This window comes from Neodiprion lecontei, chromosome 5, assembly GCF_021901455.1.
Source record: "Neodiprion lecontei isolate iyNeoLeco1 chromosome 5, iyNeoLeco1.1, whole genome shotgun sequence".
NCBI lineage: Eukaryota > Metazoa > Arthropoda > Insecta > Hymenoptera > Diprionidae > Neodiprion > Neodiprion lecontei.
Genome location: NC_060264.1, coordinates 26,883,571 through 26,909,856, shown reverse-complemented (window position 1 = coordinate 26,909,856; position 26,286 = coordinate 26,883,571). Strand labels below are relative to the sequence as shown.

At 40.1% G+C, this 26,286-nt stretch overlaps 1 long non-coding RNA gene across 4 annotated transcripts in view; it reads left to right on the top strand.

Moving 5' to 3' along the window:
• The window catches only part of LOC124294769, a 186,129-nt gene extending 161,254 nt beyond the window's left edge, over positions 1–24,875 (top strand). For 3 of the 4 annotated variants that reach the window (XR_006904703.1, XR_006904701.1, XR_006904700.1), the window contains 3 exons: positions 7,547–7,627; positions 21,943–22,722; positions 23,209–24,875. This is a non-coding gene — a long non-coding RNA (uncharacterized LOC124294769). The remainder of the gene's footprint in view (positions 1–7,546; positions 7,628–21,942; positions 22,723–23,208) is intronic. The other variant, XR_006904702.1, reaches the window with a different exon arrangement.
• Positions 24,876–26,286: the final 1,411 nt, after the last annotated feature.

The window sequence follows — 26,286 nt, the reverse complement described above, 5'->3', positions numbered from 1 at the left end:
TGAACATTGTCTTAGTTAATAATCAAATCGCTCGGGTGTGATATTTACGAGTCTGTGTGATTATTGGAGTGTCTAACAACGATCGTTAGACGTTTGTCCGATACACGACAAGTCCCTGCAGCTGAACCTTGTTCCATTATCTAGCAAACGCTAACGTCGATCGATTGACCGTCAACAGCCGTGCATCGTTGACTGACGAGCTGTGCTGCGAAAGTTTTAGGGATGTGTTCACGTACACGAGGGTCGATTCGTGCGGGAGGGTTTCGCAGATCTCTCGATGTTCCTCTGCGCCGGACAAACTTGTTACTGCTCGAGCAGCTACCCTGACGCCACCGGTAGGAAATCACTCGACGGAAATCGAGATAAAGTGCGACCGCGGAACAGAAAAGAGGGATGGATGGGTGGACGGACGGACGGACGGACGGACGGACGGACGGACGGACGGACGGATGGATGGATGGATGGATGGATGGATGGGTGGATGGATGGTCGGATGGATGGTGTGCCCACATACTCGTCGGCGCTTCCTTGCCGTCCACCCATCCCGACGCACTAGCGCTTGACGAAGGCGGAACTACGTACGTCATGCTTTCACGCTCGAGTGTCCGTCCGATCGTCGGCCACGGGTCCATAACGCCGTCGTCTTTCTATACACCTATCCATCCATGCCTGCAGCTGCACTATGGCTCCGTAGGTGTGGTATAAGGTATTCCTCGGCGAGTTAATGCCTGGATCGATCACCGTGAACGCTCGACCCTCCCACTCCTGTATCGATAATCTTTTCCCGCAAGACAGTCAGATGGTTCTGTTACTCCCATTGTGCACGTTATCAACCTCGCCGCGGTCTTCTCTACTTCTGCATTACTAATAATGTCGTACAGCGAGAGTGAGACGTAAGCGACGTTGCATGACCATCGCCCCTTCAAATTGACAACCAATCCCAGTCGTGTAATAAACTGCCTGTACGTACCGCAGTCGAAGAACCGCTGGCATCCCGTGATATAGACACAAGTCAGGGAAGCGGGAACTTTCTTTCTCTCTTTCTTTTATGATCACCGTGCGAGCATCCTTGCAATATCTTACTCGGAATGATCGGTGACTGGAAGATTTACTCGATTGCATAACGACAAGTATGTATGTCGATAGTTCGTTCGATGAGGAAAAAAGGATGTTCAAAAAAAAGTGAAACTATAGAAGCGGGTTCACTGTGGCCTTCCTTACTCTAAGATGGAGTAAAACGTTTTTGACAAATACTGTTTGCAGTCCTCGTTGTACGTCTTGGGTTCATCCACCTGCACACCTGTTCACCTATCCGTGAAAATATTCTCCTCTCTCTAGCCGAGCTGGACTATCATCGCTTGTCAAGTAACCGACTCCCCCGTGCCGTGTACCATCTGCACACACTCCAAGGTGGTCTGGTACTCATGAATTGAGTTACAATCGAGTATCCACGCGCATACGGAGTGGAATATAATCACAGCAACGTTTCATCTGGCTCCTGGACCGTCGACCTATACAGCATAGTATTTGTTTATTCTCTCGGAATTTGACAATGGCCCATACAACTCGTCAACAATCAATTCTCCTGTGTCCAGAAAACTTTCTCTCTCACCCTCTCACTCTCTTTACGTATGTAAAGAAGGTGTACACCGTATACCGTCTACGCTTCACCCAGAGTTGCAGGTGCTAACGCGCGATGCCCGGCAAGGTCTACCCACATCGATGTTCCAGGACGGCGAAGGCTCCGGCTCTGTCATCTTCCGGGCGCATGAACACACATACAAAAATTGTTATGGGAGGAGAAAAAAGACGGCTAGAGGAGATGACGCAGATGAGCGAGAGGCTGATGCCCCGGAGCGCCACACGATCGAACGCGATACAGGCGTAGGTATACTACGCGCCTCGGAGAGACCAATGATTACCTCGGTACGTGTCACCGGCGCAGATTATACACCCAGCTATTTCATTAATCCCTCGGACAGCACACGCTGTTAGATTCCGCTTCGTGGTCCGGTATTATCGGCTAAACACCGCCCTCGTTGTTGTCGTTCTGCTCCGAGCGTCTCCCATCCAACGACAGGTATCACCGTTCTCGATACCGGAGAGCACGTGCTTGTGTGCAACCACTCGCCGATGGAAAATGACGGGACAGGCTGCTCCTCCTGCTGCCCGATTTCTTCCTCCACCGGAGGAATGCCGTATGCAGGCATAGATCACTCTCGGATAGAGACTGGATGGCTAATCATAGTATCCCCTTACCAAAACCTCGGAGAATTCGTTGCATAGATGCTTCGGATCTGCACTCAAGGTCGCTGAACAAAAGTGCCTGGATCAATCCAAGAATTGCTCAATGGTTCCTCCCTCCTTCTTGACAGGAAATACGGGTTTCCGGTGGGTGAATAAGGTACGTTTGAGAAGAGATATTGTATTTTGGAAAACTACTAACTGACCGTCGATGCCAAGTTTGATCAATTTATATTTATTACATATAACTTGATTATCTGGATATTCTATCTAATCACGATTGATTGGAGGTGCTGTTTTACGATGCGTAGTCGTAACTTTCGTGAACATTCAACCATGAAATTCAATTGAATTGGCACGCCTTCTTCTGCAGCACTGTGCATAGTAGGAAATTTCTGGCTTTCTTGCCATGTTGATGAAATTCAGTTTGTCACTGTAAATCTTTAATCCTGACCCAAACCTTACGCTGCACACCGGGGTCTAAATTATCCCACCTCCGCTGGATATCTGCGCTTCTACACAATGATTTTCGATGTGAGGTCTACAACGACCTCGGTGCGACACCAGTGTTAAGGGTTAACCACAAGTCAGCATCGTTTCTTGTCGAGAACTCACAAGACCATTTCAAAGTCCCGTTTGGTCTAAATTTGTGATCAGATTTAATCTAAGCTTAATGTTTGAACGTATTGAACTGAGTAGACTGAACGGATCCTAGATTAAAACAATTTGTGTAGATCCGATGTCCGTGTGTGTGCAACCACACGCTCGTACATCGCGGATTATATTTGGAGGAGATACTCGAGCGTGCTGATGGAGCAGATTATGACAATGTATCTCTGTGATGCTCACCTGGCTTTTCTAACGAGAGCAGTGGATGGTACTTGGCTGGCGCAGAGGGCGAAGCGCGACATTCAATCCCTCAGAACACGTAACCCTAACCCCTCCGTAGACCAGGGACTAAATTTTGTATAGCCCAAGCTCGGCGAACAAAGTTGCGGTTAAACTTGTCCTCGGCATATAACGAGGCGCAGATCGATACGGTAGCGCGACTTCCGCTCATCATCCCATGAACGGTTTCTATACTTCCTTAGGTCTCCTTAGACCCCAAAGTTTTACATCCGAACACGCGACTGGAGATGAGGTCGAGCGATCGACTCGCGTTCACTGAGTGTTTCTTTCTTTCTTTCTCTCTCTCTCTCTCTTATCCTTTCCATTTCCTTTTTTTCTGTGCTTTCCAAGAAAAAACGTGGGCATACATAGTGACGCCGGGTGGTTGCTCAACCTGCCCGGTGCGGAGAGTTTAACAAACACAAACTTACCCAAGTTACCGGCACGGGTGTATACTTACTTCTCTGGCTTGTTGTTTATCACGCCGTGGGCAAAGCGGCCAACGTTTGCACGATTTTATGATTCGACGTTTAAAACGCACGCCTGCCTATCGAACCGCGGTGCCTGCGCGGATTCTAACGGTGACCGGAAAACGGGAAAACGCCGAGCCTCCTGCATCCCATTCCCATCCCCACTCCCCTGCATGCATTTCTATAACATCTTTCGAGATATGATTGATCATACCTTACAGCCCACTGCGTTAGATGCGGGCGGACTGTACGGACACGGCAATATTCATATGCGATTCGAACGATTCGAAGCTATCGTTGGAGTCCGCCGGGTATTGACAGCCGGCTGATAGATACGCTTTGAATCGCAGCTTCGTTTCTTCGCTATGTCAACGCGCAAACTGCACCGCGTCGAGATAATGAGCCTATTGTTAACACTCCGCGATCAAAGTGTTCGAACGCTTTTACCGAGGAGTAGGTAGATACAGAGACGAAAACTTTTCCTCACATCCCCAGTTTCTGTGCTCCATTGGTACCATATCCGTTATATTTTCCTCGTCGCTTTTGTTCTCATCGCCCCATCTCATATTCCTTCTTTATGTGACATGGGTATACATACTTTGACCAATAGGCCGAAATGAATTATGCAAATTATTCGGTTATACCTTATGCCTACCTACCTACTCGACTCGACTCGACTCGACTCGACGGCCTAGCATCGCTATTTTTAGGTCCTATGCTCGCATGCAACGTGGAACGATCATGGCTCCTTAAGCAGCCGCTGAAGCCGCTGCCCCGTGGGCAGTGATGGTTATTTTTGAATCTTTAGTCGCTTTACAAGTAGCGAGGGTCAGAGGGCGCTCCATAAAATAGCATGACTTACATTGTTGCGATCGTGCTCCACCGCGAAACCTTCTCCTTCGCAATCCACCTCGGACCGTCCGATTCCCGCGAGCTTCCTCTTCTTCCCTCGCTACGACGGCCCACCCTCGGTTCGACTGCTTCCTTTTCCCCGTAACCACCCTCTCTCCCTTGCCGCATTCTTTTACGTTCCAACAATAAGACAGACTTCGGACCCGGTCCCATCGCTTTCGATAAATACATACCACCGTGGTTTGTCACTTGGACGACTACGAGGACGATCAAGACTTGGCTCCGGATGCTGTGTGCATCACGGTTCTGTATATTATCCATGAGATTACTTAGGAGGAGATACTTGAGGTTACTTATTTACTCCAACTGTATACGTATGTATCGTATAAGCCTCTTTATACCTACTGAATCTCAATATGTCCCATCGTTTCATGAATATCGTCGACTGTTTGATTTAAATGATTCTTTGGAACCACGGCGATACACGAGGATCCTTATGTGTTTCAACTCTTATGTTGTTTTATGGATAACTCTGCGCGTATTTTTTTAATTTACTATTTACAGACTTTGCTTCTTTTCATGAACATGATCAATTGAATTAACAAAATGAAAAAATGGTCTTCTCTGAGAATCTATAACGAAGAGATCAGGGATTTGTTAATTCGATTATTAGATATGTACTTGATTCATTGTGGAAGATCACGCTCGTTTGATTTCTCACTTTTTTCTCACGTCGTAGCACTTCAATTATTATGTCTTTCGCGAAATTTATATTCAACCCAAAAATCACGACCCGTAACATAACAATATATCGAACGGGAATCTTATCGTTCTAAATTAAAAGTTCATATTAAATTTTATCAATTAAAAATAAATAACCATTTTATGAGATTGAATTAATAATGCAAAAGTCGTCAGATACACTTCTCAAACATACAACTGGAAACTTAATATTACGAGTGTAGGTTTTTGTGACGTAAAGTGATATCGTGATTGATGTACCTACTCAATCGATAAAAAACAACACAAAAAAAAAAAAAAAAAAATCCAAGACCGCTAATCTTTTGGAAGAATCTTTCTTTCGACCTAAACAAACTTTTTAGGGGATGCCACGGTGAAAATATGTTTTTTGAGGTGTCAATATTTTTTCGCTACGATTCTTGTACAAAAAACAAAGAATTATAAAGAATCTATTACACCGTTCTCTCTTCGCCGTACAGAGACAGCGAGAAAAAACAAGAAAGAAAAAATGCGCAGTGCCATTTGTAGCTCCCGTGAGGCGTGTAGTCGAGCGGCAAAATCTTCCGCCCCCTCTCGGCGTGCAATTTTTTCATATAAATCGCGGTAGATTTAACGAGATCATTGATATTCGTCGCCGCGTTAGCCGACAGCGGGTGTGGAATCGGGATCGTTGGGCGAGGTCGCGGCCGGTACAGTCGGTGGTCCGTAATCGGGGACCTCAGGACCTTCTCGCCGGCCCGCGACCCTCGGAAGGCCTTGGAGTATAAAGGTCCCAACCCCCGTAGCCGCGGATGATAGCCCTATGCCACTCTCCTATCTCAACGCGACGTAGACACGCCGTCTGCCGAGTCTGCGTGTCGAGTTCCGAGTTCGGCGATCCCGGATCGTATATAGTGTATAATGCCGATGAGTATTTCTCGAAGACGCAATTGTGCGTATCGCGTTCACTTCCTCGGTCTCATTATCGTTTAACCCTCGTACGTGTGGTACAAATGCTCTGCTGCGCGTACTAACAACAACTACCTACGTACCTACTTTTTCGCTCACCGATCTCTGTACTAACTTGACGATTGAATCCTATACTTCCGGCATACGGAAGTAGGGATGGTTGTTATACGTCGATATTTTCTCTTACGGGGATATAGATATTTGTTAAAGTCGATGGAAAATATTGAATTATCGACGTCGTTAAGTCGGGGGGGGATTAAATTTCTGTGCCAACATCTGCCGATCATTTATTTATACCATTTTCTCGTGTATATTGTATACCTAGTTAATACGCGGACACACTTTCAGATCCAATGGAAGTAATTTAGACGGTTGAATTTTTTTTTTTTTAAATACTTCAAGTCGTGAAGACTCGGGCTTATGACTTAATCCGTACTATTCTCTTACTTTTATTGTATTTTTTCATTTAAAATTCATTATTTTACGTGTTTTCGCTGTGATGATATGTATAAAAAGTAAATACATATTACCAAGTTTGATAATAAATCTGCATTTTCTATTAAATTTCTCGCTGTTAATAAAAATGATTAATTCATTTCAATTTACTTAATTTAACGTATTTTAAATTCTCATATTTTACACTTATACTGAACGCATGCGCCTGATGAACAAAATAAAAATGAGTGAGAACTGTGTGGTAAAATTTGTCAGCGATCACGCTAAACAGAAAGCACACACCAAGTATACATAATCAAAAAGTATCTAACGCTTCAATAGTCCTATAAGAAAACAGCAATACACAACGATGTTACTGACATCGCCTAATTTATTGATCAACAAACAGTAGGGATGCAAAATTCCGTTACCTTCGGATTGCAAGGGCGGGGAATCGGTGAAATTATGAAAAAAATAAAATAAAACAGTCTTTCGTCTGCTTCTTCGGACGCCAGTCGGCCATCCAGTTGGTACAGAGATCAGTGCTTTCACTTCATCGTCGCAATTCTATGCAACTTATACGCACTCCGAGGAGTTAATCGCTTCGGACCTCTGCAGGGCAACAGGGTGTATCTATCTCGTTGACCCGATATTCGTGTCGCTCGTTGCTCTTGTACACAAAGCCGCACGTTAGTGCCTCTCTATTTTTATTTACGTCTGTTTATTATATATAATATACTATGTAGGATTTATGAATTTATTTTATACAGCAATTTGTTTCAAGATCATTCAATTGACACGCTCTTTCTTATCTACACACATTATGTCGATATAATTGTTTGAATTTTTTGCACGGTACAAGCGGTAAATTTAACACAGATATCTGCTAAGTTATTTCTGCTGTTGTTTTTGCTTACTTTTTCTCATTCTTTGCTTTACCGAATAAACGTTTATGTCACGTTTTACAGATTGACAAGTTCCCGATTTCCAGTGAAAAAGTTAGGATGCACAGCAGTGATCTTCGGTTAAATCCTTCGTTTTTCAGTCAGGTTGGTATTGAATAATATTCTTCTAATGAAAATTGCTTACTGGTTTCAGTTGGCATGATATTTCAATCGTATTTAAATTGAAAAAAGAGTGTCGAATAACATTAAATTTTATATCAATCAGAAGAATAGTCCTTTTTAACACACCATTAAAATGATAATCAACCTCGGAAAATGCTCTTCTCCTTCTTCTTGAAAAAAAAAAAGAACAGAATTTCGAATTCGTGCCCAAGATGTATAACCCAAAATCGTAAAAACGATTGGATTCAATTAAAAAACGTGTCGCCTTTGTTCTTTATGCAGTAATTTTTTAGGGTTCTTTCCAAATTCCATCTTCTTCTTCTTCCTCTTCTTCTTTTGAGATCAGAGCGGATCAAGATACAGTAATATAGTAACCAACACGCTTATTGGAGATTACCGAGCTTAAGCCTCGACGAAGACAAAAAAAAGGTGAATTTTATTTCTGGCAAAGCCATAGGATCTGAGTTTCGAGCGAATGGAAAAAAGGCACGAGCAAAAAGAGAGAGAGGAATAGCGACTGTGGAAAGGAGGAAAGGAAAAGAGCACGTGCGCCGCAACAGCGTCTCGTGTGTCACAAGGGCTTCCCGACGTGTGCATATGTATATATGTATATTTAAAAAACTTTATGGTCCTGCCTCTCGTCTCTTACCGCTTTCTACCCCCGTCATTCTTCCCCTTCTCCTTCCTATTTTTCACCATGGGATACCGGTAGGATTTACTCGATTTTGCTGTTTTTTTTTAAACTCCAAACTTAACTCTCCAATCTCCCTCTTCGTTTATTTATTTTCTTACATCTCTTCTTTCTTTCTTTCTTTCTTTATTTTTTCATATTTTTTCACCGACTCTTCACACTTTTTACACAACTCGTTAATTTTTATAGCACAGGCAATATCAGTCACATGTATCCATATTATATTCCCCTATAATCGTCCTGCGACATTCGGATCGTTTCCGTTTTGGCCTCTCCTCGTCTTTTGCCGCACGTATCGTACTCTGAAAATATTAATACTTTCCCTCGAATTCAATTTTTTTCTTTCTCTCATCGCTCTTGACTTATTCCCCCGTCTTGTGATAGTCACATCATACCTACCTGTGCTCTTTTTACTTTGCCACTCTCTTTCTGCACCGATCCTCACCGGTATACCAGGACGAGTAACATAAATTTCGGCGGGTCAGTAGTTAGGCACTATATGTCGAACGGAATAAAATATATCTGCTTGTATCGTAAATTCTCTCCCTTGCGGAATAATTTCGTCTTCTCGGTTTTTTTTTTTTTTTTTTTTACTCGGGAGGCGAATCACGAGATTCCGCTTTTGCATTTACCTTCCACTTTTTTTTTTGTCGTTTTCTCTCCCATCTCTGCAGACACTTTTCTTTCACCAACTTTACGCATATTTACCCTTTTTTTTTTTTATCGGTTTCATGTTATATTAAAATCGATGCGATTCTTTCGTTTTCCCTCTGAATTAGATTCACTCAATTTTTGATCCGGGAAGTAGAAACAATGAAACAAAGAAACAACGAAGGCATCAATCGTTTCAACAATTAATTAATCAATTAATTAATTAACTTTTTCCAGTCTCCCTCGTCAAGATAATAATCCCCGAACGAAGCGAAGTGCAAAGGGTTGGAGAAAAATACAACCCAGTTTCACGGTGGTGAATTGCGATAAAAAAAGGAAAGAAAAGAACAAAAAAGAAAAACGAACCCAATTTATGATTTCAATCAGATCTCCGTCGAATTAAGTTTCTGAATAGGTACTTGACGATTCTCATGATCGTATTTTCAAAATAAATAGCGAGATTCAAAAAGAAGGGAAAACGTAATTGCCGAGGTATCGTGATAGTGGAAGAAAAATTTAGTATAGTTTTTTACTTTTCATCATGTTTGATGGTATCAGAAAAATATTGCTTTCGGTCGAAAATCACTTTTTCTAATTGCAACGAATCTTTGCGTTTTCAAACCTCTAGAATCCGAAAGACAGGTTTTTATAAAATATCGTTCCGTCCGACAAACTCCCGCGATGATCGCGAAAACTGCTCGATGATAAGATATAAAACATAATGTTACAACGAAATGATGGGCATGAAAAATTGCCATGTCCCGTGTAATTTGAAATTCCGATTTTACCAGAAACAAATCGAATTTCAATGTCTTATCGACAAGCGTATATTTCTTCCTCCTTGTTACTTTTTCTAAATAAACGATTATGTTTTTCCCAGTCTATATATATACATGTTTTATATGTTTCTAATTTTTCTTTCATAAATTTTTCATTTGGCTGCTAAATTCTATGAGTTTCCAAATTTTCACTCAATCGTTTTCAAGATCGTCGCGAAAGTTTTTCGGACAGACCGATAGATTCTTTCCTTTTCACGGCGACGAAAGGTGTCGCGAAAATACCGTTTTTCCGGCTCGTTTCTTTCCTCCTTATTTTATTGCCTCGGCACGTGTACGTTTGTATAATACGACCGTAATTGTTATCGCTAATAACGAAGAGACGTATCCAGATTACACGTTCATCCATTCCTTCGCCGGCTAGGCTTTCCTCGCCGCGCCTTTGACTCCCCATTTTTCTTCCCCCCATTTTTCCTCTACCTCCATTCTTCTCGTCCTCTCGACGTCGCGAGGTCTAGGCAGACAGAGTTTGTAATGCGAGGCGAGTTTATCTGTTTTTCCATTCCCCCGGCCTCTCGGCCCCTCGCTGATTACCCCTCAACTTTGCCGAACGGTGTTTCAATCTCCATAATGACCGCTCCTCGCTAACTCGGCGCTGCATTCAGCCGTGTCTGCAGTTAGTTGGGTGGATGCGGATAATAACAGTGATACAGAAATATGTCTGCATGTGCTCGATGTGTCTGTGTCCGAGTCTACGCTGCAGTCTGCAGATTGCGCGTATTCTAACCTGCAGAAAACACTTTTTTCCATCTATCGTACCTAACTACCTGCCTGTAATGCAAACCTACGTTGCGCCTCCGTGTCAGAGAGCGAGGGAGAGAAGGAAAGAGAGTTTCTGAAAGTTGGTCATGCATGCATTTTCGATAGGCCGTAGTGTCATCGTTCCGGTACAGCGATACGAAACCTCCGCCATGATCTTGTTTTTCTATCTCAATCTGAATACAATTGCATAATCAAATGTCACCGAAATTTTTCAAATTTGTCACAAAAACATTAACGTGCTTGTTAAAAATTAATTTAATTAAGGTAACGGTTCGTTTAATGGGGTTGAAGTTCGTTACACATTGACGCGAGAATAAAGATTGAAAGACATCGACATTCAGTTTATTTCAACTGTAAAACGTTTAGGGGATGACAAAAATCAAGATAATAATAACGTTAATTAAACCCCTAAAATCTAGTAATTACTTGACGAAGGGTAACTCAATTTTTGTCTTCATATTTTGTTGTTCCAGTGTTATGAATTTAAAGTTCACGTTCAGTTTATTTCTGAAAAATTTGATGAAAGCTGATACACTGATCACCATTGAAGGGGTGATAAAATTCCATTTATTCCCGATTCAACCATAAAGTTAGCTTTTTTAACCTAAAAAGCGGGACGAAAATGGCATATTTTTCCCTAAAACGCATTTGCGGGAAATATCAGTCCAATTTAAAAGTCCCGATTTTAAAATAAATATCGTAGCCAAAGTTGGATCGGAAATAAAGTCCTGTATGTAACATAGGAATAAAAGTCGACTTTATTCCCTTGTGACATAATGTACTATTTTTTCTTCAACCGTTTACCTGCATGTAAAAAAGCGCGAGAAGGATGAAAAATTGCCAAATTCACCCCTCGCTTAGCGTGTCTATGTTCCTATTTACGTTTTTCTGTCAGTCCGAACCGAGTAACTGCGAAGTAATGAGAGAGGGAGAGAGATATATATGTATATAGAAAGAGACATCTGACGAGGAGGATGAGCGAAACGGCATACAATGGAGAACGTCGCGCGGTATATAGTGGAAATAAGTATTCTCAGCGGGTTATATTTTAAGCGGTTGTGTATATAAAACTTGGTAATGAACGGGGTGTTTTTCCCCATTTAGCAAGGGTTGGGGGTGGTGAAGGCGGCGGAAGTGGAGGCGGGTGGCCCTTTCGGTACAATTACGCCGAGTGCGTCGAGTGCCTTTCAAAACTCGCGGAGATTAATCTGTCCATCCGTCTATCTCTCTCTCACTCTTCGTTTTCTTTTTTTTTTCCTACTTCTTTTTCTTTATCTTCATCTTTCCCAGCTGATACTCTCGTTTGTCGATTCCATTCTCCTCTACGCCAATATCGTTTCTAAGCTGTATTTATGACACATCGATTTTATCTACCAATCCCCCCTCCCCCATTATTCACTTCTTTTAACAGTTTCTGCCTCTTCCATCGAGTGACAATCCTGTTACAGAAAATGCATTGAAAGAAAGACGAAATTTTTTTTTTTTTTTTCGTCAACTACAATGTGAAAAAAGTTGGGAGATTTCTTTATCATCGTCATCTCAATTCCATTCCATGTTTAAAATTGCAGTTATAGTTATGTTATTTTGTCGATGTTCTTTTTCTTTTTTTTTTTTATCGTTCTACTTCTTTGCAGTAATACAAACTATTAAGTAGAAAAACTTACGATCAGCAATATTTTACGTCTCTGATGTTACGGATATGTAAACTTTCCTATAACGTAAGAAACGAGACTGAATGGTGACTAATACCAAAATTTTTCGAATCCTCAAACATACGACGTTTCGGTCAAGATAAAAACTTGAAATTCGATTCAGGGAAATCAGGAAAACGTCTGGAAATTCTGATTTATAGATTTTTGGTCAACCACGAAGATGATTATCGTCGTGTTTTTTTTTTCAATTCCGATCAATCGATTAATCGACGTTTTCGGTTGACATACCGATTGACCTGCAGAATTATTACGAGGCAGCTTCGATTAATCAAAAAAAACGCCTAATCGATTAATTTAAACTGCCGAGTAATGGATTAATCGCACATCAGGAGTCCAGGTATCCTTTGGCAGTTAGCGAAGCGTAACCTTAGCGATGGTTTTCCTTCAATTTCGCGAAGTACGCGGTGCCTGGAGCCAATTATTGTAATTTTATTATTTGCGCAAGCTGACGCGTTGCGGTGATGAACGTCGTGTAGTACACCCGGAAGTAACTCGCTTCTCGGCAGCAGAAACCAAAGGGTTTATGACTGGTATTATCATATCAGGGAAAAAATATCACGATAAATTATTTACTGCCGGTATAATATTCGCGTGTTACGTGTACGAAGCATAAATCAATCGACGTGTACCTTTCAGACATTCGCGAATGTTGTGTATATATATATATATATAAGCTTCGAGAAAAATCGGAAGCTACTTCGCTTTTTACTTCAATACTATATTATGTATGCATCTTTGCCGATACCGCAGTGCAGCAGCAACAAATATTCGGTGAGCTTGTGATTAATGAAGGAAACCGCACGAAGGGTTCATTGATTTTCATTTTCATCCGTATTTCAATCATCTCCGTGTGACGATAAACAGGAGAAATCGAGGAAAAAGCTCTGAGAACATATCGTTTCAACTGATTTATAGCCGTTCCGAATCTGTTCAGTAAAACAGGTATCGTTAAAAAAAAGTGTTTGAATATTTTTGGAATGACGAAAAACGAGGTACGCGTAACCATTTTGCGCTATTCTCGATCCTTATTTGGTAATTGCAACGCAAAATCAGTTTCTGAGGTTTACTCTACTTTTTTAGCTAGGCAAATTTCGCCTTTAGAATTCCGCAGACAGAAAGTCGTAAAAAGTTTGTAAATGTTGTAACGTGAAGATTATCATCGCTATCAATAAAAGAAGCACAACTTTCTCGCAAATGTTTTCTCTGACCATGGACCATCGATGCATGTAGAAGCGTAGGAATCTGTGGAAGCGAATAGACGAAAGACGCAGCTCGCGTCTTTTCGCGATGCGCCGCGGCGCAGAAATGCAATTAACCGTAAAGACGTTCCGCAGCGGTTGCCAACGGCGTTACTTCTCGAATATTTTTCCAAATGGTGACCCGTTTCGCCCCGTAATCGTCCGATGTATTCAGCTGAGAGCCACGGTCGTCTCCGAGCGAAGAGTCGACGCGATTTCTTCTTCTTCTTCTTCTTCTTCTTCTTCTTCTTCTTCCTGTGTTTTCTTTTTTCTTTTTCTTGTTCTTCTCATCCCCTCGTAAAAAGCTCAATGCATGTCAAAACATTATATTACCAGGTTACTATTAAATATGTCAAAGCGTCTAAGTTTATTGCATATTGGCTATACGAGAAACGTATAGCCGCAACTCGCCGCGCCCCTCTCAACGCTACATTCGCAAGATAATCGCTATTGTGAATCTATACGCTCGTTTCACTAACCGATCATCTTCCTCGTCATAATTAGATACCTTATTTTTATCCATCCTTTTATTCGGAGGCTTCTTCTCGTCTTATCCGTAAACTCGAGTCCCACGAACAAGAATTAAGGGCGATCTATCCACGCTGTAGTTTAAAGCCTGAAATTTTACAATCTTATTCGTTCTTGTTTCATTTTGACGAACGATTCAAGGAACGGATGAAAATACAACGCATTTTTGTCTATCTTGACACTTTCTGCTTAAACTTAAGAAATACCGCATTTCAAAAATTTCACGTTTTTCCACACTTCCTAATTTTACGTACATATTTATTTTATTGCTTCAGCTACACGTTGACTTGAAATTCTCGCTAAAAAAAATTTTCGACATACTTCTTTGAGTATTTAATGTGTCTATGTTGGAAATCGGAGACAGTTTTTAAAATTCTATATTAATGGCCTTATGGGTAGTTTTGCTTTTGGATCGCTTAATTTGCTTGCTATGGATACTTTCGGGATTCAAGAGAATACAAACACCTGTAAGCAAGAGTGGAAATTTCTTGTGAACTCTTACATATTTTTTTTAAATCGCTGGTAGTAACGAGTTTATGAATAGGACAAAATTTAGTTTGTAAAATTTCAAATTGTGAACAGCAGAAATGTAGACTGATTAAAACGTGGAAAAGTAACAACGCAGAAAGTAAAAATTCATAATAGGTGACAGAATTAATATGGAGATATAGAAAAATTATATAGAATTTCAGGTGAAAATTGCCGATAAATGTAAAAAATAAAATCACTAAAATAAACGTTGAAATACACCTAGAAAAATACAGAAATTTTGACACTGCTATATTGTGGCTTAATTCTTTACTTTTACTTTTCTGTATCTTAACCTTTCCATACTTACCGACTTTCATATACTTGAAAATTACATCGGTAACATTACAGGATTTTTAATCACTGTCACTGCGTGGGGGTAAAAAACTAGAAGTACTACAATATTGAATTTTCAAAGACGTAAAAATCTAATCCGTCCAATTATCAAAATGTAGAAAGTCCAAGTATAGAAAAATGAAAGTATAGAAACTTGAAATACAAAATGACAAAATATGCAACTGTAAAATCTATAATCCGTACATACGATTCTATGCAATAATTATCGAGACGAATTCGGATGATTCTACGTTTTGGCATTCTATATCGTGACCTTTCTATTTTTTTGCTTCACTATAATCCGACTTTTTTCACATTTTTCAATTCTATGAATAAAATATTCACCTCTTAGAAAAATAAAAAAAAAACATCGATACCACGACCTTTACATGTTTTGATCTTGCTACAATTTTACCCCTCCTCTGACCATATTCCGCTTTTCCGCCTCCATCCGGTATCGCTAAAGTTAGCAAAAACTGGATCCGATTTACGCGATTCGAAAATTGTTTTCCCGGAGATCAGGGGCACCGCACCCTGATGTAACCCGGTGGATAATCCGAGGGATCGAAGGTCCGGGAAACGCGACGGCGAACTGCATGTTGACCGTAAAGGCAACCGGACCCTAGCCAGTCTATTGAAATATCTGAAACTCAACGGACGCGTCGATTATTCTTATTATTCAGGGTCTTAGGCTGTGCGAGTGAGATATGGTGAATTATGCATCCTCTGGTCAGTCCCCGTCGATACACAAAGTCCCTTTTCCGGTGCCTTCCATGCATAAAGAGTGATAGATCGACCCGGTTCATTTAATATTTAACGGACAGCTAGACTTTCGCGGTATTGATATTACGATGCTGATGCCTTCGATTTTATACCGTATCGGATTGACTTGATGGAAATCAAAATTTTTTTTTTTTCACCGTAGTCCGGTTTCCTCAAAATTACATTTTTCTACCAACCGTTTAAGCCACGTACGAAGCTTTATTTTTGACAGTCAATTTAACCACAGGGAAATTTTTATTCGTTTCGTCGCAGTGCTTTTTGAATATCTTACCAATAGGATTATGAATTTTTTCACATAACTCGGTTTTTTTCAAATATGATTGATGTACGATAAAAATATCGTGATGATTCGTCGATACATTTTCAAATGAATACCTCACTGAAATAAGACAAAAAAAAAATAAAAAATATTGTCAAGTACGCGTGGATTCGACGGAAAATTCAATGCACAGGTACAAAATTTTCCAGATATTTAGATTTAGAAAAATGTCGTCATGCTACGGTGGAAATTCGCTAATTATTTCCTCCAGAAACACTCTTAACGTTATATAGATAAAGAATCAGCGATAAATTCAGTTCTCGATATCGATATAATATATCTGACACGTGGTATGAGTTGTTTTCTATGAGTAAAAATGACGTAGAAAGTCGCTCGACTAACGATTTCTAATAATTCAACCGGCTTGTCAGAAGTTTGTTTTGATTGAAACAAAGAAAAGTTGGAGAAAATTTTTGAAACAAAATTAGAAACGTTTAGGATCAGACTTTGGTCGTACCGCATAAAATTTCCCATGTATAGGTACAGTTGCTGGTAAAAATCGGTCGACTTTTTCTTCTTCTATATCGCATATAATTCGCAGAAGAAAATACTTATAAGCCATCTCCTGTACAACGCATACAAGAGATGCAGAAATGAGTTTATCCAGAAGTGGAAATTTTTGTTGCAGGGGGATTTTCGGGGTGCATGCAGGGAGAGCCTAGGGCTCGAGTGAAAGGGGGGGGGGGTCCCTTCACGATGATCGACATCGACATACGCGCGGCATAATGTTACGAGTTATAAACGCGGTTGAATACCTTGGGGAAAAGGCACGACAAAAAAGATAGAATAAAACGAACGGAAGAGAAAAGAGAAGAAAAAAGAAAAGTCGGAGATTGAGCTGAAAACGAAGTAGAGAAGAATAAAATGTAGCGTATTTTGCATCGAGTTTACCGTACGTATGCCGACGACTGCAAATGCGTGCGATGACCATTTTCGGCCCCGCTTAAACGTGTATAAAATCCGAGGGGTAAAACTCGCAGTTTCCGCACAGCTTTATGGACGATTTTGCGCGCGCGTAAAGCCGGATCGGATCGGATCGGATCGGCCGCTTTGACACCCCTCAGGTTATCCGAGCTATTATTATATATGCAAGTGTGTACCGTCTATGCCCTAACTCTCACCCCTCCTTCCCATTCGGTTATGCACTCCGGAATGCTAAAATATTCCGTTGCGTATATGACTATTGATTTTTCGGATCGCACGTTACATCCCTCGTGTTCCTCTACGCTGCGGCTACGTAGAACGGACCTCGTTCTACCTGGATCTCGATTTCGAAATGTAACCGGATACACCACGGATGAAGTCACGTGGTGATACCTCGTTTTTTTCATTATTTTTTTATCTCTCTTCGTAATTGGAAAAGATATGTGTGTGTGTGAGTGTGTGTGTGTGTATTGGTAAAAAAAGATGCCAAGTGATTTTAGAAACAGTATCGATTTTTTTTTCTCACAATCCGCAACCCATGATTTATCAATTAAGTTAAATTTTGCAAACGTTTTATCGTATCTAAAATTTAAGAAATTATTTATGGGCGAATCTCTATGATAATCGGCAGAAGTACCTGTTTGAAAAATGAACAATAAAATTTTCATCCCGTCAAACAAATTAACTTATCATATCCAATTTTTCATACCAAATAAGGTATCTCTGTTTATATTCGTATCCGCATAAACTTGAATAATTATTTTTCCAAGTGTTAAAATTACAAAACCGGTTAGTCTGATCCAATTTTTATCAGTCGAGAAAGTACTTTGACATCGTGCTTTTTTTCGTTTCCGGAATTCTGACACAAAAAAAAAAAAACGAATATATTCTTGTCAGATTGAGTACGTTGAAAATAAAGAAAGAAAAAAAAGAAGAATCAACAATGCGTAAGAAGAAATAATTCCAATATTTTTTACAGGGTAGACTTTTGTGGGCGAAATTTTATAGTCAATTCCATCCTTGTCTGATGTTTCTTTTTACTCGAAGCAGAGAAGAAAAATAAACACAAAAGGAGAAAGGTCGATTAAAAAAAAAAAAAAAAAAAAAATGCGAACTCGATAAGAGTCACGAGTGAATGACGCAGCTAAAGAAGTACAGTTGAATTTTTCTTCACAATAATTGAAATTAATGAAAGTGAGAAGTTTGCTGGTGGGTTTCGGGCGGAAGTGAAACAAGAACTGTATGCTGTGTAAGAAGGAAGCAAACTCGGTCTTTTCGGGCCGAGCGGAACTTTGCGATATGAGTCGAAGGTGAAGTCGAAAAGGAATATTGCAAATACGCGTGGCGAAAAGACCGTTGTTTCCTTGTTGCACATTATTCTTCATACGACAAGAGTACGTTACGCGTTTCTTCACGATGCACGAGATTGAGGTTAGAGTCGCGTAATGTCAGATTTGTTGGCGACAGCGCATGCGCGCAGTAAGAAAATACCACTTTCAACTCCTAGGACATAAAAGTGGTATCCTCTGTACTCGGCGCATGCGCATTTGTAGACTTACTCAACCGTGATAGAAACCGGTACTTTCTGTACGGAAAACAAACATGGAAAAACGAGTAAAACATGCTCGCGTTGTATAAAAAATACATATTTACCGATCCCAGGAGACAGGATTCCGAAATTGCTTCGGGTCGATTTTGTGTTTACTTATAATTTGTTTTTTTTTTTTCTTCTTTCGACTTGTTAAACACCGCTGCGCACCTTTCGATGCTGGTAGCAGAGCGCCCTTCGACCCTGGGGGTAAAGGGAGCGCCGCTTCGGGGAGTAGCGACAAAGAACGTGTCATTGTGTTTTGGGCGTGGAGCATTAATACGCGTTGACGTTTTCGACCGCGGTCATTGGAGCAGATAAAAAGGCAAGGGAAGGGAAAAAAATCATGCATCATAAGAGAGACGGAAAAATGTACGATTCTTAAGCCGGCGGTTGAGTGACCGTTGCGCGATAAAAAATATTACGCAATTATTTGCTTCGACGCGATTTTAACCAGTTGGGAGAAGCCAAACAGTTGATTTTTAATTCATGAGCCAGGACATGTTAACAATTATTAACAACATGGGCGCAGATTCGCGCGTTATAATGCAATAGGATGACAGGGGAAAAAATTGAAAGAAAAATATTAACAAGAAAGAAACGAATCATTTTCTTACGTTCCCAGACGAATATGAGTATCAACGTATTCGTATATGAGTCGTCCCATATTAAACCGCACACTTCGTCACAATTGTCAGGTTTTCAAATTTGACGAATGTTTGTAATTATATATTGTCTTTGACTCTTTTTTTTTTTTTTTTTAATTTCCTGTTATTTTTGTAAATGTATCATCTTTTACGTGTTTCGTAAATTTCTTTTTTGATTTTGATATTTTCCACCCAGTGAAGTGATTTAAAAAATGTTAACACTAAAATTGACTAACAAAAAATAAAAATTACTATAATTTTATTGGGTTAGACAACATGTTCACTAGCTTTTATAAAATTTGCTAATATCAATATGAATTTCACCCCAAAAGTGTGCGGTTTAACGTGGAATGACTCACGTACAGCAAATAAAAACATTATTACATTCGCACAACCTGAACTGGAGTTTAGTTGTCGTAGACTCTGCAGTCAATTAAGTATGAGTAACGTTAATTTTTTTTTCCTGATTTATGTTCTGATTGCGTGAAGAAGGATTCATTCAAATATGTGAACATATAAAAGAGTTTAGTTGCGATAAATAGATTTTATTTACCACATGCGAATAGAAACATATTTTGTAGCATGAATATATTGAAAGAAAAAATTGAAACAATATCCCTGTTGAACTGAAAAAAAAATAATAAATGAGCCATCACGGGACGCCTGGCAGATGTGAAACATCGACATTATTTTGTAAAGTTGAAATTAATTATAATTAATAATCAATTCAAAAAAATTAAAATTAATTCAAATTAATAATCCATTAAAATAAAAATCAGTATAATTTTACATTTACTGGCGTTAAAACACACCAAATATACGCGTGCTTAATGCACAGATAAATGCACACTTTGATTATAAAAATATAATTAACTTACTGATGACTTGATAGTGTGTCATCGGGTGATTTTGCTTTTTTCGCAGGAGGCTGATCACTTTCACTCTCTAAATTATTACTGTCAGACATTTTATTATCAGAATAATTTGTTTTCAAGTTAAACACAGGTTATGTGTACTGTAGTAAACAAAAACAAAACACGCGCGGCGACGCGTCGCCACGGCTTGGGTCGCCACGCCTGAAATCTGTTTTACGTGCGGCTATAGATGTTTCACATCAAAAATTTACCTCGCGATGAAGGGTTTTTTCATACGTAATTCATCTCCAAATAAATCGACGTCATTGAATTTTATATTACTTGAAGCTGAATATATTCAATCGACAAAAACGAAAAAAAAAAATGAGAATTGTTGTTTGGAGCGATTCGCGAACAGTCAAATGAAATAACGAATTTTAGCATTTCACTCCTAAAAGTAAAGTAAAATACCGTTTGAACGCAATGAACTACTTTCACGAATTTCGCTCTTCTACCAAAGAAAAATTCAAACGATCCGAGACATCAGTTATGAGAGAGGATACATAAAAAAAGGTAAGGGATGAACAGGATGGGACATGTATGGAACCTCATGCGCATACGCAGCTGGTGTCCATGTAAACGAATTTAAATACGAGAATTACGTAAAAGGTTGACACCGAGATAGGATCAGCATGCTAAATAGGTGGGAGTCCTGGCTGGGAATGGGGTGGTCAGATATTGATCTGTCTAAGATATCCGGAATTTTAACAACAGGATAAAGTGATGATTTTATGAAATCGTTCGGGGCAATTGACTGGATTATTATACTATCTCGCCCGCATCTCTGCCTGCAGTGCAGCAGCGTCATAATCGAGATTCTTTCATCGCTCCCGTAATCCTGAACGTGAAATTTTTCCCTCTTAGGAATAATTGGGTGTCATCGTCCGAACCAAAAGTTAGGATAAGGGAAAAAAATCGTTTAAATAATTTTCAGAAATTTTCATTCCGCGAATGACACTGAATATGCGATCGAATCGACGTCTATATTATGTCACAGAAATGAATCCGAGAATATTCGAATTACAAGCTCAGATATCAACAATATTATGAAAAAATTTTACAATTGGAACGTTGAAGATATTTAAATTCCAGTGTTGTTATTCGGTTTTAATGATTTTCGGCTCGTTTTACTCGCCGACGCGAAAATGTATTTGTTGAACAACATATTTGTCGCGCCTATCCACTCTGAAGACATCATTTTTTGTGAAAAGTTTCTCATGCGTTTTCTCGAAATCTCCATAGTGAACAAAACGAGGCAAGAACCATTAGAATCGGAACAAAACACCAGGATCTAATTATTTTTAGTGTTCTAATTATAACTCTTTGTTTCAAATTGTGGATATCGTAGCTTGTGTTATTCGAAATTGCGCAAATTATTTTCATCACTCAGTAGGAATTTTCCTTCATTCTGGTTAACTGTCATCGGCGCGAAAAGCATTTCTGGACATTTTATTTTTCATCGCCTTTGTTGATAATATAAGAAAAGTATTAGTTTCAGTCGAAAATCACTTTTTCTAGTTTAAACGAATTTTTGCGTTTTCGAAACTCTAAAATCCGAGAAACAAGTTCTTAGTAAAATGTCGATCCGTCCCACAAAATCTCGCGATGACATCTGAAACGGCTCGATGAAAAGATTTGAAACTTACAGGATTTTATAATTACACGATGGGCGTGAAAAATTGCCATGCTCCGTTTAATTTAAACTTTCGGTTCTAGCGAAAACGAATCGATTTTCAATTTTTCACCGACGAACATGTACTCTTTCCGAATAAACGATCATGTTTTTCCCAGTTTATATATTTATGATCCAAAAAAAAGATGTAAATTTTTTGTTTTTCAGCGTTTTCGAGATCATCACGGAAGTTTGTCAGGCAGACCGACAGACTCTTTCCTGTTCATGGCGACGAAGACTATCGCCCTGTAAAACTACGTTTCCAACTGATTTCAACGGTCTTTCCTCTTCGTCCAACTTTTGATTCAGACGGTCCGGCCCGATTCATCCTTAATACGCGTGAATTAATTATCGAGCTTGAGCGGGGCAGCTCGCGTTGCACATAATGAATAACAATGAAGAACAATAAAGTTCGGGCCATCAGACCGCACGAAAATCTCTCTCGGGTCTATCCGGCGGGCTGCCGTTTCCCTGGGACATTAACTTTCGACTAATCCCCGTTTATGCAAATCCGGGAGACTCGGAGCATCTGTTCGCGTAGCGTCGCCGGCCCGAGGGCCCCGATTCTTGACTCTTAATTCTCGATTCTCGGATCTCGGGCTGCCCCGTAATCGAGAACGGTTACGTCATCGTCATCTAAGTTCAGGAGTTCAGAACGCCGCTGCTGACGCTGCAGATGCTCGCTAACGAGAACAATTAGGAGTTCCACTTTACGCTCTAAAAATAAACACGGGGGCCACTTTAAAACTTTACTGTCATAACTACCAACCGCTCAACCAGATGCGACCCCATCTTATATTAATATCCCCCCCCCCCCCCCCTCTGCTTGGGACCACCTCTCCCTTATAACATGTTCGAGACTCTCTTTCGCAACATCTTCGGACAGAACGAGAAACTTGGAGGATATGAAGAGGGTTCGAGAGTTCTTGGAACCACTTTGGTCATCAGGTAAAAAACGAATTTTTTATTCAATTCCACATGCCCGTCAGTTATTTCGGTTTTTCTCTCGCAGGGTGCACGAGGCGGTTTTTTTTCACCGCGAATTATATAATTTATCTAGAATTACACACTCGATTATAACCAGAGATATGATAAAATTTCTACTCTTTTTTCAAACGTCGTACAACAAATGTTCACGTATATACCGACAGAAATTCACATTACATCTCTTTTCAATGCACTAACAAAAACTGTGTGCTTTTAGTTTGTCAAAATCTTACGACCCCTTGTAATCTGTTTACAAAGTTTACGTTTTCTGTCATATTCGTTATTGAACAGTTTGTCAAGAGCTTCCAATAAACATATGATACAAATAACCATCGCGAATCTTTCTCGGGTAAACAATCTTGTTCGGGAAGAATAATGAAATTGAAACAGGTGACCATTACAGACATGAAAATCTTCATTTTACAACGCAGTGATTTTCATTGGCAGGTGTATTTTCCTGGGAAAGCAATACGGCGCAACTTCCTGCCGCACATATGTTCATCGCATCCCTGAATTTGAAGGAAGCTGGTGAGATCCCTCCGATGCATCAAGAGCAGCCAGACTACGTGACAAATTTGAGGAAAAATGGGCCTGACCGCTTCCACTTAGCGGTCTGTCGGCTTTCCCATGACGGAATACCGTCTATGGGCATAAAATTCGTAGACGTAAACGTGTGTGGGACATTCGTTGCGTCGCGACGTCCCGAGGGGAAGCGGACCCTCCAGGACGGAGACAGTCCGGTCGGTCCGGACGTCGCCAAAGCGAGCAGGTGCTGCTTGATCCCTGCACTTCCCCTTTTGCAGATGAATTTCCGTGTTCAAAATCGACCCGGATGAAGAAGACGACCCTCGTGGTGTGTACCTTGTGGGCAAATGACCGCTTCCACGTCGCCCGCAGTAACGATCGTCGGTTCGTCGATGTCTTGTTGGACTTGTTAGTTCCGAGTGATCGGTGAACAGGCGAGTCAGGGATGATAAATCGGGAAGTGACTTTGTTTACCGCGATGACATGTTTCATGTGACTTAAATCTCGTGCAGCAGTGCACGGAGTGTTCATTGATTGGATCGAATAAGATTTATTGCGGTCACTTCAGTTTTCTATTTTTTTTTTTTCTTTCCTTTTTTTTTAACTAAAACTTGGATAGTGTTATTTTTGTGATATTGATAAACACTTTCTTCGTTCGATTGTAATACCGCCAATGAGGTTATTCAATTATTACTTTACATCGAGGATTGATGATATGTAATTCGATTGCCTGATTAGCTGGTGAATTATGATGGTATAGTTTTTAATTGCAGAATTACGTAGACGATTTGTTACTGACAACTTGTCGCTGTGCATTTTCGTTCGACAAATTTTGAATAACGCCGGCATAAAACAAGTTTAGACGCTTACTCTGGCGTAAACTTGTTAGATGTAATGATTGTGCATGATCTTGATTGCTTTTTTGCATTCTTGAGGATCGGATTTGTGAAAATTGGGCCGTACGAACTGATTACGAGACAAAAAGTTTTTGCATTCAAAAATCGCGAACAAGCGAAGATGACTCGTTCAGATTTTTTTGGGGATTTTGGTTGATTTAGGTTAATGCTAAGATTTATTCTTGGATACACTATATCGACGTAATTTTGCGGGATGGATTGAAACGCGTATACTCTCGATTGGCTGCAAACAATAGATCGGAAGGGACAATCGAGAAACATGAATATTGTACTTGGGAGCTTGAAGAGATAAAAACGAAAGAGTCGCAAATTCATTGTTAAGAACTTTCAATTTCAGTTCGTTCAATAAGTTTTATTTCTATTACAAGTGTTCAAGAGTAACTGCATAGCACAAAGAGCCAGATAGTGTTACAGTGATAGACGTAACGTAATGCAGAAGGAGAATAAACATTAAACATCACATGACGCATCCAATAATTGTATAAAATAAAAGGAGTGCGATATTCATTAACCTAACACAATATTAAACTCTGTGATGTAAGTTTTTGAGTATGGTTTAAGTTCCAGCCTGCATACAAAAGCAATGCACCTCGACTGTATAATATGCGTGTGACATTGTGGAATACGATTGTATCTTGGGCTAGAATAATTGAATAAATGAATTTTTCTGTACTTCCTTCGTATGTTTTACCCTGTTCTTCGATTTGTCTGGAGTGCCAGTCGCATCACTTCGAGTGGGAAAAGATGTTGTCCCCAAAATGAAAAAACAAGCAAGGCTAGCCATTCGTGAATTTTATAGTCAAAACTTTCGCTGGCTTTGAAAATGAGTCAATTCATTCTATGGTGCTCTACATCAACGTGATTTTGCTATGAAAATCGATTGGGCGCAGTCCCAATATGCTGCGTTCAACGCATCACAAGTTACAGCCGAAAAACGAAGAATTTGGTAAGTAATTTCTCTCCTGCTGGTCCCACGCTCTTTTCGCTGCGTTTTCTGAGTTCCTGGAGGTCCAATTAGTCAGGAACGGGTCATAGAAATCGAATCTAAGACCTGGAATTTTTGCGTCAAAAAATGGAAAAAAAGTAAGGCTAACCCCTTTGCCTTTTTGACAAAAATTTTAGCGATTTTTAAAAGTGCTGGTATAAATTCTTTCTAGTACTATTCCGACGTAATTTTGCGAGAGAGATCGATTGGGCGCAATCACAATACGCTGCGATCAACGCATCGAAAGTTACAGCCAAAAAACGAAAACCTGAATTTTCGACATTTTTCAGCAGGTGTGTTTTTCTTCGCAATTTCTCTCCTGTTGATCCCACGCTCTTTTCGCTGCGTTTTCTGAGTTCCTTGGGGTCCACTTGGTCGGGAAAGAGTCATACGAATCAATTCTGAGACGAAAAATTTTTTGGTAAGAAAAAAAGGAAGGTTAACCCCTTTGTATTTTTGGCGAAAATTTTCGCGATTTTGAAAAGTGCTGGGATCGATTCTTTCAGGCACTATTCCGACGTAATTTTGCGAGAGAAACCGATTGGGCGCAATCCCAATACGCTGCGATCAACGCATCGAAAGTTACAGCCAAAAAACGAAAACCTGAATTTTCGACATTTTTCAGCAGGTGTATTTTTCTTCGCAATTTCTCTCCTGTTGATCCCACGCTCTTTTCGCTGCGTTTTCTGAGTTCCTTGGGGTCCACTTGGTCGGGAAAGAGTCATACGAATCAATTCTGAGACAAAAAATTTTTTGGTAAAAAAAAAAGGAAGGTTAACCCCTTTGTATTTTTGGCGAAAATTTTCGCGATTTTGAAAAGTGCTGGAATCGATTCTTTCAGGCACTATTCCGACGTAATTTTGCGAGAGAAACCGATTGGGCGCAGTCCCAATACGCTGCGATCAACGCATCGAAAGTTACAGCCAAAAAACGAAAACCTGAATTTTCGACATTTTTCAGCAGGTGTGTTTTTCTTCGCAATTTCTCTCCTGTTGATCCCACGCTCTTTTCGCTGCGTTTTCTGAGTTCCTTGGGGTCCACTTGGTCGGGAAAGAGTCATACGAATCAATTCTGAGACGAAAAATTTTTTGGTAAGAA